The following is a 17633-nucleotide window of genomic DNA, read 5'->3' on the forward strand; positions in this document are numbered from 1 at the left end:
GTTTTCTGTCCCCACTGTTGTCATTAGCACCTGCTAGTCATAGGGAAGTTTTCTTAAAGAACTTGGGAAGTAGGAGTGGAAGCATGCCTTCTGAAAAATCAAAGTTTAAAATTAATTCAGAAATAATTTTCAGCATTCTTTTTGTTCAGTTTTAGAATCAGGATTATGTTTACTCTTTATTTTTATTGGAATAAAACATACAGAAAGGTGCATTCATCATAAATGTACAGCTTGGTAAATTTTCAAAAAGCAAGCATATCCAGGGCTGGGCGCGGTGGCTCATGCCTGTAATCCCAGCACTTTGGGAGGCCAAGGCGGGCAGATCACGAGGTCAGAAGATCGAGACCATGCTGGCCAACACAGTGAAACCCCGTCTCTACTAAAAATACAAAAAATTAGTCGAGAGTGGTGGCGGGCACCTGTAGTCCCAGCTACTCGGAAGGCTGAGGCAGGAGAATGATGTGAACCTGGGAGGCGGAGCTTTCAGTGAGCCGAGATCGTGCCACTGCACTCCAGGCTGGGCGATAGAGCGAGACTCCGTCTCAAAAGAAAAGCAAGCATATCCAGTAAACATCACTTAGGTAAGGAATCAGTCTAACACCCTCCTAACTGAGCTACTTCGGCCAGCTCACTTAGATAAAGATTTAGAGCATCATTAGCATCTCAGAAACCTCACATGTGTCCTTCCCAATCACCACCCCCACAGGAAATCACTTTTCTGACTTTTATATTTTAGTTTTGCTTGTTATTGAACTTGATATAAATGTAATCATCAACATGTGCTTTTTTGTGTCTGGCTTCTTTACTCCACATTGTGAGATTTTTTCATATTGTTATCTGTAACATTCGTTTGTTCTTTTCTCTTTGCTGTGTAATATTCCATTGTCATAAATTATCAGAATTTCTTTATTCGTACTACTGTTGGTGAACATTTGGGTTTTTCTAGTTTTGGGTTTACAACAAATAGTGCTGTTTTGAACACACTTGTACGAGTCTTTTAGTGGATATATGCCCTCATTCCTCTTGGATATAGACCTAGGAAGCTAAATTAAAGCAGGAAACAACTATAATAAATGCAATGTGTGATCTGAGAATGGATCCTGGGTTGCAGCAGGTGGTGTGTAAACTGTATTGCAGTTTCTTATAAAGCTGAAGATGCACTTACTATATGACCACATAACACTACTTTTAGGTATTTATCCAAGATAAATGAATATGTTTGTTTACACAAAGATCTGTATGTGAATGTTTATAGTAGCATTTTTCACATATTAGTCTAAAACTGGAAGCAGACAAGAATGACCAACAGATGTTAAAACTATTGAGTAAAAAACTAATTGAGAACAGAATATTTGCGTAGTCTCAAATTTTCCTATGGATATCATAGATATTATTCCTTAGTTGGCATCCTCTCGAGTTTCCCTTCTGCCTCTTCCTTTAATGTTTTCTTAAAACTATCATTATTTAGATACTGTTAATACAGTCTTTGTGTGTTTTTTTTTATTCAGTGGGTAAAAATGTACTCTTGTCATTATTTATTTTGATATGCAAATTGGGCCACTTTTGACCCAACCTTAAAGCAGTTTCTCTATTTGACATGCCCCGCTAGTCTTGAGAGCTTTGGTACTCTCTGACACAACAGGATATTCTAGGTTCATCTTTTCTCTTTCTCTTTTTCTTTTCTTTTCCATTCTCCTTTCCTTTCCTTCCTTTTCTGTCTTCCTTCCTTCCTTTTTCTTTCTTTTTTCTTGTATTTTGTCTCACTGTCACCCAGGCTGGAGTACAGTGGCAGGATCATGGCTCACTGGAGCCTCAAACTCCTGGGCTCAAGTGATCCTCTTGCCTCAGCCTCCTGAGTAGCTAGGACTACAGGCATGTGCCACGATGCCCAGCTAACTTCTCAAAAATTTTTTTATAGAGATGGAGTCTCATTATGTTGCCCAGGCTTGTCTTGAACACCTGACTGAAAGCAGTCTTCCCACCTTAGCCTCCTAAAGTGCTGAGATTACAGTAGATTTGTCTGTACAATACTTTCTTCAACCCCATCCTAGAATAATTGATTTCTCCAAGGAGCCCTATTTCCTTTTAGAGGGAAATGATACTTAGAAACCAAGATCTTGAAGCTGGGTGTACTCATGGTTACTGGAGTGGTATTGCTTCTAGGTACTCTTAGGGGACAGAGCTAGGAGATACAACTTGTAAAAATTCATGAGTTTATACTAATACCTATAATTCCCATCAGACATCTCAGTGTTCATTTGTTCTCCCATTTCATATATGAATCTCCCTTCTCCCTGAATGAGACTCCAACAGTATATTTACTCACTTGCTAAATCTTATACATACAAGTAAGAGTTTTCAGAATTGCTACATCAATACCACTCTCAAAATACGTATTAACTAAAGCCTAAGATTTCTTTGAAGTTCTTTTTGTCCTTAGAAAGTATCCTATTGATGCGCACCAGCATGGCACATGTATACATATGTAACTTACCTGCACGTTGCGCACATGTACCATAGAGCCTAAAGTATAATAATAATAATAATAAAAAGAAAAAATAAAAAAAAAAGAAAGTATCCTATTGAGAGTACACAGTCAGAGAACCATGTTCAAAGGTTTCTTGAATTAATGTTTTTCTTATGTGTTTATGTTATCTACTTGATATACGGTTAGGTTTAACTGATTTCTGTCGGCATTCCATTTTAGTTGTTTCTCCATTCTTATTAATTTATTTTTTTTTTTATATTTAGGAGATAGGAATAGTTTAAAAGTCAAAGCTATTTAAAAAGATACATTCATAAAAGTTCCACTCCCCTTCCTATCCCTGCTACCTCCTTCTCACCCATCCTCTGAGGTAAACAACTTCTCCTTATTTTTTTGGTAAGAATAAACAGATACAAATATCTGCTTTCCCCCTTTTTTCTTATATAAAATGTAGTATACTATATACAGATGTGTCTAACTTACGATGGTTCAACTTACAATTATTTGACTTTATGATATGTGACAGCAGCATACATTCACTGAAAACAATACTTGCAATTTTGAATTTTGATCCTTTCCTAGGCTAGAGAAATGTGATATGATACTTTCACCATGCTGGGCAGTGCAGCTCCCAGTCAGCCATGTGATCACGGGAGTAAACAACCCATACTACAATGTACTCTGTTGCCAGTGTTTTTTTGAATATTGCATTCTGTGTTCTGCATCCCATCATGTCAACAAAATGCCCATTTTCAACTTATGATATGTTCAATTTATGATGGGTTTATCAGGCGTAACCACATCATAAGTTGAGAAGCATCTGTACACCCTTTTGCACAATATTTTTTTCACTATATATATCTGTTTTTTGTGGTTTCATTGTTTGTTTGTTTTAGACAGAGTCTCACTCTGTCTGTCTCTCAGGCTGGAGTGCAGTGGCATGATCTCTGCTTACTGCAGCCTCTGATGCCAGGTTCAAGCGATTCTCCTGCCTCAGCCTTCTGAATAGCTGGGATTACAGGCATGCACCTCCACACCTGGCTAATTTTTGTATTTTTACTAGAGATGGGGTTTCGCCATGTTGGCCAGGCTAGTCTTGAACTCCTGGCCTCAAGTGATCCACTTGCCTCAGCCTCCCAAAGTGTTGGGATTACAGGCGTGAGCCACTGCCCCAGCTCTTCCGCTTGACATATCTTGAAAATCACTGTATATCGATTTATAGAGATCTTCCTCATTATTACTTTTTTACAGCTGTATAGTATTCTACTAAGTGGAAGTACCATGATTTATTTAGATAATTTCTTACAATAGATTATTTGTAATACTTTGCCATCATGAATAATGCCAAAATGATAATCTTGTGATATCGTTGGAATATATCTTGAGGGTAAATTCCTAGGTTCTATGGAAGGACTAATTAAATAGACATTTCTAGAAAGATTGATCAAGACAAAAGAGAGAAGATACAAATAGCATTAGCAATAAGAGGTACAATAATTATAGATGCAGTAGCAGAATAAAAGATCAGAATGCATTGAACAACTCAAGGCAATACATTTAAAGACTTAGAAGAAATGAATACATTTCTGGGAAAATACAGCTTACCAAAACTGCCTGGAAAGATGAAATATAGAGTCTTTTTTTTTTTTTTTTTTTTTTCCCTTTTTGGAGGCAAGATATCACTCTGTCTCCCAGGCTGGAGTGCAGTGATGCGATCATGGCCCACTGCAGCCTCAAATTCCCGGGATCAAGTGATCCCTCCTGCCTCAGCCTCCCAAAGTGTTGGGATTACAGGCATGAGCCATCACACCTGGCCTTAAAATCTGAATAGACCTATAAATAAAAGGAAATTTAATTTGCAGTTTAAAATATTTTCACCAAAGAACAAACAAACCAAAAATTATCACTGGGCTCTGATCTTCCGGGTGACTGTACCGAAAGGAATAGCTGAACTCAATTTTATAAAGCTTTCAAAAGCGAAAAAAGTGCCAGGCGTAGTGGTTCACACCTCTTATCCCAGCACTTTGAGAGGCCAAAGCAGGGGAATCGCTTGAGCCCGGGAGTTTGAGACCAGTCTGGGCAACATAGCAAGACCTCGTCTCTATTGAAAAGAAACAAAAAAGAGAGGAAGAAAAGGAAATCTTCCCAGTTCATTTATGAGGCACTTTGAGACCAATACCAAAGTAAGTATAAGAAAGAAAAAGTATAAGCCAATATCACTTATGAAATTACATGTAAAAATTATGAAATAAAATAATAGCAATCTGAATCCAGCAATGCATCAAAGAACATCATAACAAAATGCTTTTTACCAAATATGATAACATTAGAGAATGTATTAATATTAGTTCATCACACTAAGAAACTGAAGGAGAAACATGATTTTCCCAGTAGATACAGAAAAACTATTTGATAAAATAAAACATAACTCAATTTACAGTAATAATTATTATGATAAAAACAACAGATTAGGTCTAGAAGGAACTTTCTTAACTTGATAGTGTCTATAAAAAATTATTTAAACGAACCATAGCAAGCACCTGTCTTAAAGATGAAACAAAGGTAAATTCTTAATGTGTTGGACAGGGTAAGAATGACTGATAATGTTGCTTCTATCTAACATTTTCCTGGAAGACTAGCAAGTGCAGTAAGACATGAAAAAATAAACAATGGTATTAGAGTTGGAAAGAAAGAAAGAAAAACATTTACGAGAATAGACAAACTATTGGAACTATTTTAAAAGATTTCTGGATGTAAGACAAGTATACAAAAAAATTTTGTATGCATGTAAACCTAAAACAAACATCTAGAATATGATTTTTGTAAAAGATGTCATTTACAATAGTATTTTAGACAATAAGGGATATAAAAATAAATTCAAGAAACAATATTCAAGACCTTAATAGAGAAATGGAGATCTAAATAAGTGGAGAGCTGTATCATTTTGTTTTCTTCAAATTAAAATCTATATTCAATGTAATTTCAGTCATAATCTCAGCAGGATTTGTTATGGAACTTGACAGGTTGCTATGAAAAGTTACATGAATACAAGCTAGGGGATAAGAATAGCGAAGACAATTTTCAAGAATAAGGTGGTGGGAGAGGACTCACCCTACCAAATTTTATACGACAACTTGGTTTTGGTACAGTGATAAGCAAATATGTCAGTGGAACAGAACAGAGAACCTGGAGACATGCCCATATGGAAACTTAAGATTTGACTAAGGTGGCATTACAAATCAGTGGAGAAAAAAGGACAAACCATCTAATAGTATTATATGGTGCTGGGACAGCTGGCTACCTATGTGGAAAAGAAAGAAAGTCAGATCTCTACATCACCTTATACACAAAAGGACATTTAAATATGAAAATAAAATATTTGCAGCAATGTTTATGATAGCAAAAAATTGGAAACCGCTGAAATTCCATCAACAAGAAAATGAATCAGTCATGGCTTAGTCACGCAGTGGAATACTTAACACAGGAAAGAAAACAATGAGCAAGGGCGACATTTATGAATATGGATAAATCTCAAAAACAATGTTGAATGAAAAAATAGTAGCAGAGTAGTAATGCTCTCTGTCATTTATATAATGTTAAAAAATATGCAAAGCAATATTATATATAGTTTATGAGTACATTTTTAATGCATCCTTAAAAACATCCATGGGAACAATAAGCACCGGCTTCGTGATACTGTTTACCTCTGGGGAGAGAAAGCAATGAAATTTAGCAGGAGAACAGGGGGTGCTTCATTTGTATTTATAGTGTTTCATCTTTTAAAAACATCTTCACAAAAAAATTGACGAAATAAGATTGGACATATATGGATGCTCGTTATCCTCTAGACTTTTCTGTATCCTTGAAATATTTCATTTTATACATATATTTAAAAATATATAAATATATCGAGAGAGGTATTATTCACATCTCTATTTTTATGTCATTGCCCTGAAACTACTACATTGTTCTGAAATATTCTGAGAAAGGTTTATAAATTTCTCACCATAATTGTGTGTATGTGCAAGTGTATGTTTCATTTCTTTGCATTTCTTGCAGTTGTCTTATAGATTTCAATGCAATGGTGTTTGGTTTGTTCAGACAGTTTTGTCTTCTTGATATCATCTCTATCTCTCAAACACACACACACACACACATGAAATATCCCTGTTTCATTGATTATTCTTGCCTTGAATTTTACTTCTCTTAATTTTTTTTATTCCTGTTTTGCTTAATTGACTTGCATTATATATCATTGCCTGTACCTTTATGTCAGAGTCATTTAATTTCTGTGCCATTTTGTATTACACATCTCTTTTGTACAAAATATAGCTGAATTCTACTTTTGCTGCATAAAAAGGCTACTTACATTTAACCCAGTTTGAGAAACACTGCCTTTAATTTTAATGAGAAATGGAACCCATTCGTATTTGTTGTGCCACTGATGATTATGACTGCATATCCCAGCTGTCAAATGGGTTTTCTTGTTGCTGTTAGCTTTTTATTAAGCTTTGTTATTGTTTCCACTTCTTTTCCTGATTTATACTAGAGGATAAGTCCTTTAGTTTCTTTAGTTTGGAAGGGGAGCATCCTAATTTTCTCTACTTACCATTCATCTGTAATATTTTGTAGTACAGAGAGGTTGCATTGTATATACTTTATAATCAAGAGTCAAATAGTAAATATGACTTACCTAACGCTACCCACATAGGAGGAGACCTGTAGCATGTAATTTCACTCTACTCTCTACTTGATCATTTTACCTCCCTCCACACACCTGCCAAGTTTTTGGAAATCATCTGGAATTTCATCAGATTTATAAAGCCTTTCTTAACACTTGTATTATACTTCACAATTATTTAGGCTGTGTGTGTGTGTGTGTGTGTGTGTGTGTGTGTGTGTGTGTTGTTTGGCTAGAATACCCTTTTGAACAATATTCAGAATATAGGGGCAATATGCCTTTCTGAATCTTTGCATATCTGGAGATCTTTTTTTCTCTTTCATACATGAACAATAGTTGGCCTGATTTTCTTTTCCTTTCTAGGTAAACTTCCCCCTTCCCCTGGAATCGTTTGGTATTTTTTCTCTTTATCTTTGGAGTTCAGAAATATCTCCTAGGATTTAAAAAAAAATCTTCTCTGTATATTTTATAAAATTATACAAGTAATACATGAATATGTTCTTTAGGATTCAAAAATACCACCAAGAATGTTTTATAAAGAATATTTTAAAAGTTATACAAGTAATACATGAATGTTCTCTCAGCTCAGAATTTAAACAATACAAACAAAAGTAGAGGTCCTTGTGATGCTCCTCAACCCCGAATCTCTGCCCAAGTAACCCCTGTAAGAAGTTTGGTGTGTGCCTCTAGGCTTTTCCTAGATATCTGCATACATTTAAGTCATTTAAAGTGTTTTTTTGTTTTGTGGAGTTTTCCATTAAAAATATAACAATATACTTATTAATCTATGGTTAGCTTATGACACTTAGCAGTTTGCCTCCATAACAATTGGCTTCGTTTATTTATTTGTTTGTTTTCTCTGCTGAATGGCATCCTCTCCTCCAGTGTGATGGGTTGAGGTTATGTCCGATTATTTGCTATTAGAAACGATCGTGCTGTGAAAAATCTCTGTAAAGCCATTTTTGCACAAGGATAAGGGTTTCTCAAGGGCACTTCCAGAAAGTGAATTTGCTGCATAAAAAGCTACGCACATTTACATCTTTAACAGATATGGCTGAATTTCCCTTCAAAAAGACTATATTTCCCCATGCTTTTGTAACACTAGTATTCATTCATCTTTTTAACGTTTTTGCCAATCTGATGGGAGAAGGGGTAGATTCTCATTATACTTTTAATTTTTGTTTCCATAAACACCAAAAAGATGTTGGTGCTTTTTAAATCTATTTATTGGTGATTTGTATTCCCCCTTCTTTGAATTACCTGTTCACACTCTTTGTCCATTCTTCCGTGGGCCATATTTTTCTAGTTGATTTGTAAGAGCTCTTTATGTATTTTGGACATTAATCCTTTGGATTATATATATGGCAAGTCTCTTCTCCAGCTGTTTCTCCCTTATTCTCTGGTGTCTTTGTTATAGAAAAGTTTTAAATATTGATGTCTTTAAATATAATGATCTCTCTTTTGATTGATTTTGAGTCTTTTTCCACTCTACACCTCCATCTCCTTTATTAAAATAACTGAGGCCAGGAGTGGTGGCTCACATGTGTAATCCCAGTACTTTGGGAGGCCAAGGTGGGAGGATTGCTTGAGCCCAGGAGTTTGAGACCAGTCTGGGCAACACAGGGAGATCCCATCTCTACAAAAAAGTTTAAAAATTAGCCAGGCATGGTGGTGTGCACCTGTGGTCCCAGTTACTCAGGAGGCTGAGGTGGGAGGATTACTTGAACTGAGGAGTTTGAGGCTTCAGTGAGTTTTGATTGTGCCACTGCACTTCAGCTGGGGTGGTGGAATGAGACCCTGTCTCAAAATAAATACATACATTAAATGAAGATAAAATAACTAGATTTGTGAAAGCTATGTCGTGGAATCAGCTCTTGGATGTATTTATCAATTCTGTATTCTAATTATTCTTTTATGCTTTTGTTTTTATAATATCCTTTTTTCCCTCCTTTCTTTGTTTGTGGTTGGTTTTCTTACTTTTTGCCTTGAATGCTTAGTTTATTTATTTTCCTTCTAATGAAAGTGTTTAGTGCTGTGAATTTGCCTCTGAATATATCTAAAACATGGCTATATCTGATATGTTTTCATATATAGTGATCTTATGTTGTTATTTTCTAAATAAGCTTGGAATTATAATTTCAAATCCTCTTTAGTCAATTAGAAGAACACATTTTAAATTCTAAGTGGTTGGGTTTTAAAAAATGTGTTCTTTTGTTATGTTCTAGCTTATCTTATTTTCAGAGAAAGTGACCTCTACAGTTTTGCCATTTGGGATTTATTGTGGTTTTCTTTGTAGCGTGGTGTCTGAATATGTCAGTTAGGATCAGGGTCATCTGCATGTAACAAAGTCCAAAATAACAGTGGCTTAAACAAAATAGTCTATTTCTCTCTTATGTCAAAGAAGTTTGGAGATAGGCAGGACCCCCACAGGAACCCACACTTCCATTTTTCTACACCACCATTTTCAGTACTGGCTTCTATTGTAAAAAGTCACCCCATAGCCCGAGATGGCTGCTGGAGTTCCAGCCATCACATTCACATTCCAGAGAGGAGAAAGAAAAGAAGAATAGTAGGCTATATCTCCCAACCGAGATACATTTATCTTTAAGATACAGCCTCTCTTTAAGGAGCCTTTTGAGAATTTCCATGCAACATTCCATGTTCTGCGTATATTTCATTTAGAATTTAGCTGGGTATATACATTTCATTTAGAATTTAGCTGGATATATAGTTGATCCCCAATTATATAAGGATTCTATTAATAAGAAAGAAGGGAAGAATGGTGATAGGTAGGCAAACAAGAATGCCATAATAACTTTTATAAATATTCCATCAACACTTTAAAAGATATACAATTTGGTGGTATCATCACTTTGTTAAACCGGGTAACTGGGTATTTGAAATGGCAAAAGTTGAATGTGGGGTTCATTTTTCCCTGAGGAGCCAAATGGACCCTTACACAATTATCAGCTGCCATCAGGTGGGAAGAACTGGCCAACCCAGCAGATGCCAGCACTGTCTTCCATTCACAAGGGGTTACTGAGGCTCACCCCATACGTTTCTACTCTCTCCTTACCCTACCCTAGACAAGCCCATCACTGCAGGGTCACTATGGCCCTGTAGGCAGGTGGGGGACTTGGATGCTGATCCACTCCCCTGCCATTCAGGGGTTCATTGCTGAAGCAGATGCTGTGAATGTCCTAACAGGACCGATCCTTTCCCAGCCTGGAGCAAGCATCCCTCTGTGAATAAACGCATGTGGTGTAAGAAGAGGATGCCCTGGCCCCCAAGATCCTGTGTGAATACTTGATGGAGGCGAAATGGGGAGCATGGCCTGGGATACCTCCCGGCAGCTCTACGAGGCAGCCAGAACTGAAATGACAATGCTCACCTATCCCCACTTCCTAGCCCCAAATATCTGTATCCTGAGGTTCAGAACAGTCAAGCCAGAGGCTGAGTCTCCAGAGGAACCACTGGATTTGAAGAACCTGGGCCTCCCACCTTGGCACTTTCACATGGACAAGCAACATGGTCCGTCCCCACTCCTCCCCACCCCTGGGCCACTGCCTCGTCTTGTGTGGAAAGAGCATGCTGGCTGCTCCAGCGCTTCCTGCAGCCCCATCAGCTCCTCCAAGGCCCTGCTGTCGCCTGGTAGCACTGAACATTTAAGCAAGTGCCTGGTCTGAAGGGGAGTGAAGGTTCCAGTCCACACCTTAGGAAAGCCCCTGGTCTGATGGAGTGGGTAAGAAAATATACGCATGCAGAAGCCACTAAAAATGCTTACCAAAATAGAAACGAGGGTGCCAGCGAATGTGCTAGGAACTGGGTCCCTGAGTGATGAAGGGAAGGGGCGAGTAAGGCTGGCAGGTGCCTCAACTGAGAAGCTTCTGGAAACCACAGTCAAGCTGCCTTCTGCCCAGGTGCACATCCCCGGCTTGACCCCAACGCTGTTCCCACTTTGCCCGGGAGTCACCTCGCCCTACCCTGCTCGCCCCCCAGAGCTCAGGAGAAACGAGCTGGTTTTCTCCCAGAGGCTGGTGCCAGTTTAGTCAGCAGATTTCACAGATCCACTGGCAACCATGTAGTGTCTTATTTTAAGCTTAACATTTGAAGATGGGAACTTTTTCCCCCTTCGGTGTGTGGCAAAGAGATCCCAATTTATACATAAGCACCGCGGCTATGCCGGTGCACTGAGGCTGTCCCTGAGGCTCTGCGGTTCGTCACTCCCTTTCTTCAGGTATCTTTCCAGAAAAAACCCGCCAGCGTGGTCGCTTCTTATACACGGCCTCTCCCTTCCCAGGTTTCCCCTAAGCACAGCACTGCCGCTTCCATGCACGTGGCCTGGGAGAGGCAGGGCCCGGCTTGGCCCTGGTGGTCCAGCCCTTGTCCTGCCCACCCTCTCCATTTCTCCTCTGCTCCTGCGCCCTCTTCCCTTGGCTGCTGCGGAATGCCTCGGATGCCAGGGCCTGGGTTTCCCTCATGGGCCTGGGGCTCTCCCAGAGAGCATTTGTGCCTCTCTCAGCCCTGAGCTCCCCACAGCGCTGTTTCCCTCCCCTCCCCTCCCCTCTCCTTCTCTCCCCTCCGTGTCATGTCGAACTCTCAAAACTCAGGGACCAAATGCCTCATTTCCAGCCCAGGGTGCTAAGGAGGGTGGACCATGAACACCTAGTTATTGGGTCTGGTGGCTTTAGGTTAAGTCTAAATCCAATTTTTGTCTTGAGACATTAAGAACTTGGACTCTGTACTTTGCACTCCTTCATTTTAACACACAGGTGATCACATGGGCTTAGAGACTCTAAGTATCAGAAGATGCTGGTGTCGGTCACTTCATCTCCAGGGGTGTGTCCCAGGGCCCACCTGACATCTCCCAAGCCTCCTCATTCCCTCCTCTGCTTTTTTGCACATTTAAATCCCAATCCCAATGTTCTCCCTGGCCTTCCTCCAGCATTACCAGACCCCAGCCATGTTGACCTAGCTCACCACACAGGAGGTGTCGCTCCAGTGAAGCTAGAATTGACCGGTCTGGGGTAAACATTCATTTGACAGAGATTTTCTTTAACTGGCTGGCATCCTTTAAGTAGCAACACCCCTTATCCACTGAAGTGTAACTTTCAGATCATTAGCCACATAAATCAGAAGATGGAGACACAGTAGAAGGAAAAAACAGGACAATTGTTGGGTGTTGGGGTACTGGGGCCCATGGTGGATGACGAAGAGGAACATTTTGGAGTTGAGCGAGTCAGTGTGGCAGAAGGGGATGAGATGTAAAGACACTTGCTCTACCTGGGAGGCTCCCGGGTATGTGGGGAGGCAGCATCGAGGGGCCTCATTTCTCTGAAGCTTATAGAAGCTCTCGAGGAAGACAAACTTTCCACAGCTTTTCGCTGCTGAGATGAATGGTACAGAGAAGGCACGCAGGGTGCCAGGGAGCGCGTGACAGAGCTAACCTCACTGTGAGGGTCAGATGAGACATCCTGGAGGAAGTGACGCCTAAACTGAAACCTGAAGGATGAGGAGGGAGGGATTAGCCAAGCAGAAATGGGGTGAAGGGTGAGAGGGACGATTATTTCCATTATCTTGGCGAACAAGACAGTTCACCGTAGTCTTCCCCTGGCTTCAGTTTTACCGCCCAATTGTTTTGACGCATACCCCATTTCCTCTCCAGATTTCCCACGCTTTTAAAAAAACCTTTCTCCTGTAGTTTGAGTCAGTTTTGTATGGGAGGTGGCCAACTGGGGGGGCTTGCTCAGTTCTGAGTCCTGATATCATGGTACACAGAACTGTGGCAGTGGCCTTACCCCTCCTGCCTTTATCTTCAGCTGTTCATGTCCCACTTCTGGCCAAGCAGACTGAGATATTTGGGGGTGCCTCTCTCCCAGATTGAGACCTCATCTCTCTGCAGCAGTTAGAATACTCTGAAGGAGGAGGCCCAAAGTGAAGATGTGATTTTTCTTGTAGCAAGTTACCATATGGGTGTCATTGGCCCCATTCCTTACTCTGTCTTGAGACTAGGCTCAAGCACAAACTGCCCCTCTTCTGGGCCTGTCAGGGCAGCCCTAGAGTTGGGCTGATGGCCCCTGGATTGGGTGGGTTTGATAAGCAGGGCTGCTTAGGAGCCAACATCCCTGGTGAAGACTTAATTCAAGGCATATTCATAATGGTACAGAATTTTGGACTAGAAAGAACAGCATAGTCACTCCGCATATGTAGTAAGCTGTGTATTAGCTAGCTATTGCTACCATAGTGTTGTGTAGAAAACATTCACAACACTTCAGTGGCATACGTGAGCATTTTTTTTTTTTTTTTTTTGAGATAATCTCGCTCTTTGGGCTCTGTCGCCCAGGCTGGATTGCAGTGGTGTGATCTCGGCTCACTGCAACCTCCTCCTCCTGGGTTTAAGCAGTTCGTGTGCCTCAGCCTCCCAAGTAGCTGGGATTACAGTCACCTGCCACCACCCTCAGCTAGTTTTTGCATTTTTACTAGAGATGGGGTTTCACCACGTTGGCCAGGCTGGTCTCGAACTCCTGACCTCAGATGATCCGCCTGCCTTGGCTTCCCAAAGTGCTGGGATTGCAGGCGTGAGCCACCATGCCTGTAAGCATTCATTCTTAGGGATCTGCGGTTGGCTGGGGTTTGCCCGGTCTAGACAAAGCTTGACTGAGGCAGTTCTGCATCTCACTATGGTCAACTGAGGGTGACCTGACCTGGGATGGACTGTACCCTCCTGTCTCTCCTGTCTCTCCTCCTCCTTGGACCAGGGATTTGTCAGGGATGTCTTCTCGTGGCAACCTCAGATGCTCAGCAGGGCAAGCAGGAAGGCATGAGGCCTCTGAGCCAGGGCTCAGAACTGACATGCTGCCACGTCCTCCCACGTGCTGTCAGTCAGAGCAAGTTAGATGACCAAGCAGAGCCAAAAAGTGAGGAAATAAATTCCTCCTGTGATGAGGCCGTGGCAAGGGTATGGATGCAGGGGGTGGGAAATAATCTGGACCAAAGACTCAATCTCCCACCCCCACCCCATGCAATTAGGACTTAATAAAAGGCGTCGGGAGTGCATTGTCCCAGTCCAGCAGAGATCTTTCCCTGGCCAATAATTATCTAATGATTAGGAGTGTTCTTCCACCCTGGGGTGTGGGCCCAGCTTTGTGCTGAATGCCATGGGGGGCATCAGAAGAAGAGGGAAAAGCCCCAATTTTGCCTTCCAGAGCTCTGTTCTCTGAGGGATAAGACTTGTATTCCCGAGATGGAGATGAGACGATGTTCAGTGGTGTAATGCTGACTATGGAGCTCAGAGAAAGAAACCAGCAAAGGCCAGGAAAGAACTACATGGGAGGAGAGGAATGGCACTGGCAACCGGCATCCAGGGAGCACTTGCTGCAGGCTGCATGCTGAGCTGAATTTCCTCCACACCTTACTTCCTCTCATAACCATCCTGAGAGGTACTGGGATTGTCCTTCACTTAACAGGTGAAGAAACAGAGGCACAAAGAGCTCCAGTGAGTTGCCTGTGGTCACATAGCTGGTAAATGCTGGCACCAGCATTTGACGACCAGAGCCTGAGCGTTAATCACTAGATCCATGGTAGGACGCCCAAAAGGAAGGGGAGCAGCAAAGGTACAGACGGATGTGCAGAGAGCACAGCTGCCAGGGGGCTGGAGCGGCAGAGGGGACTTCAGCCATGTTATGAACTATAAATGGGAGCAGAGATAGGATGTGTGATTTGGCCAAGGTCCTGCAGCGCGATAGGGTGGAGGCTGGGCTAGAAATCATAGCTGTTGGCTCCTGTTTCCCTCTCCTTCCACTTTCCTTGGTACCAGCCACATTCTGGGCGCTCTCCACCCGTCTGCGTGGCCACGCCTGAATCGTTTCCCTCTTGGAAGAGGTGCAATCCACTGGCATTGAAGCTGGGTGGACTGGCTCCCTCTCTCTATCCATCTCTTTCTTCCTTTCCCCTGCCATGTTCTGGAAAGGGCAGCGGGAGGGAATGTGGGCAGGTTGCACCAGAGATATACATCTGAGAGCTGAAGGGAACATTTATTTTTAATTTAGACTTAAAAAGAAAAAAGGAAGTTATAAAATATCTGCTCTTGCTCCTGGGATTGTGCAGATGGTGCTGCGTTTTGCCTAATAGGGAATTGGGCTGGCATCCTCGTGCTTTTGGTCCCCGCCTGACTGTAAGGACCTGGAGGGCAGGATCCCTGCTTCCCTGCCTCAGCCTCACATGGCCCCCTAAGGCTCCGTTTGGCCGGTGCAGCTCCTGTCTTCTAACCTCACCCGGTGCTCCTGTCTTCTAACCTCACCCTCTCCACACTCCCTTCTGGTCTCCCAGACCTCCTCTGCAGTCAGACCAGTCTCTCTGCTGTCTCGGCTCTCCCTGCTCCTGTGTCTGCGCCCCCTCGGCTCACTCCTACCTCTGCCTTCGTTAGATAGCCGGGACACACTCACCCCTCCCTTCCCGAACTCCTGTTTGGATGTTAAAATTTATCAACTTTACACATACCCAAATACCTCATTAAACCATCTTGTCATTTTCAAGCCTCGGTGTTATAAAGGATGTTATCCTCCATTTTCTTGTCTGGTTTTTGTTTTTATTGTGGTTAAGGAGTGTGTGTATGTGTATGCGCGCGCGCGCACTCATTCCTCTCCTCTGGCTTTCTACATTGGGAGCAGCAAGGAACTTGGTACGTAGAAGCAGCTCCTCATAAATGGATGCGGAGTGCTGACTGGATCTCCCCTCTCTCTGTGCTCAAGGGGATGAGCTGGAGAAGGAGCACCCTAAAATCAGAGTCAGGGCCCCCAAGCCAGGAACCAGGAGACCTGATTCTCTAGCTTGCTATGAAGCTATGGACAGATTACTGAATTTCTCTAAGCTTCAGTTGTCCCGTTTGCAAAATATCAAAAGTAATCTCTGCTTTGATCCCCAGGGTTAGTATGAGGATTATGGTAAGTGAAATGCTTGGCAAAATCAAATCAGTCAGTCCATCTCTTTAAGAAAGAATGAGGAGACTTATAGCAGTCAGAGGTGCCAGGATGGACTCCAGACCCATGTTAGGGCAGGAGGTTGGGATGGGAAGTGGGAGTTGTCTAACAAAGTAAAAAGCTTGCTGGTCACGGAGCCATGAGCAGTGTGTGTGTGTATGTGTGTGGTACATAGCCCAAATACTAGTTTGGTTTGTTCTGGAAAAGACTTGATGTCACTTTTAAAAATGCTTGCCACTAAAGATAAATCAAGTGAAGATGAAAATGAGACAAAGGGAAGGTTAGGGAAGGAAGATAAAATGAAGCCAGAAGTGAGGTTTGGGCACAGAATCCATGCAGTGTGGGTCTGTACACTTGGCAGATGTGGCTGTGGAGAGCTGGCCTGAGCTTCTGACGGTGCAAAGAGACTCAGTTGAATGGTTCAGTGTCTGCAAGGCACATGCACACCAGTTATTCAGAGGCACAGTTCCTGACCCTGAGACTGGAAAATATTTCCCCCAAGAGGATTATAAAGGGAACCCTGTGGTGTCACGGGCAGTGTCCTGGACAGCAGTTGTCTGGTAAATGCAGTGAGTGCCATTGGGCTGTATCTTACGATGTTCCTGGTGGTCCAAGTACAGTTCGAGGGGTAAGTGGCAATTCAAAGGAGAAGACAGTGTAGTCCATAAGACACTGTGTTCAGTAGACTCCAGATCAGGGGATGACGTGCTGGGCTCCGAACAGTGAACAGCCTTATTAACTTCCTCCGGTGGTAGAAGGCAGTCAGGCATGCATACGTGTACACACAGGAGCACATGTACTCTTCACCCACCCCCCTGTCCCATCCCCACCCCCGCTAGGCTCAGCTCGCCTCCCTCTGGTCTGGCTTCTAACTGGGGGCCCCAACTAGGAGGAGGTCCTCGGTTTCCTGGGATACTCCTTAGCAGATGGTATCCCATTACAGACAAGACTGTCTCTGTTGACTTGACACCTACTGCCCAGAATTTGAAAGTAGAATTTTAAACTGAGGTCAGCCCCTTCACTTTCATAGGTTAAGAAAGTTAGTGCCCCAAAGGGGATCATCTTCTGCCAGAGATCACATGGGGATGGAGCTGAATCTAAGATGCAAGTTCCCCTGATTCTCACTCTAGTTCCCTAAGCTGCCACTGCAAAGAAAAAAAAATCAAGTTGGGATCTCATTCTGGGGGAAAAATCTCATAATTCCTCGTTGGAGCAATGAAATAGCTTTATATTATATAATTTTATTCAAACTGATATGAGCCAATAAATATAGATTGTGTGTGTGTGTGTGTTCGCTGTTTTAAAACATTTTAATGTTTAAAACATGATTTACTAATGCTGCTGGGGATGTCTAGAATTTGATTTACTGCATATTATTGAGTGTTTATACTTGTTCCTTACAGAAATTCTTGCCAAAGAGCCATTTTATCTACAGGAATAATAAATAAGTCAATATGTGGATGGTTGTGCACATTTTTCCCATATGCAG

At 41.9% G+C, this 17633-nt stretch overlaps 1 protein-coding gene across 6 annotated transcripts in view; it reads left to right on the forward strand.

Annotated features, from left to right (window-relative positions):
* SFXN5 (sideroflexin 5) overlaps window positions 1-17633 on the forward strand; it is a 131481-nt gene that overhangs the window by 53591 nt on the left and 60257 nt on the right. The gene's annotated exons all lie outside the window — the stretch shown is intronic.

The sequence above is a fragment of the Pongo abelii genome, chromosome 12 (genome assembly GCF_028885655.2).
Source record: "Pongo abelii isolate AG06213 chromosome 12, NHGRI_mPonAbe1-v2.0_pri, whole genome shotgun sequence".
NCBI classification, from domain to species: Eukaryota; Metazoa; Chordata; class Mammalia; order Primates; family Hominidae; genus Pongo; species Pongo abelii.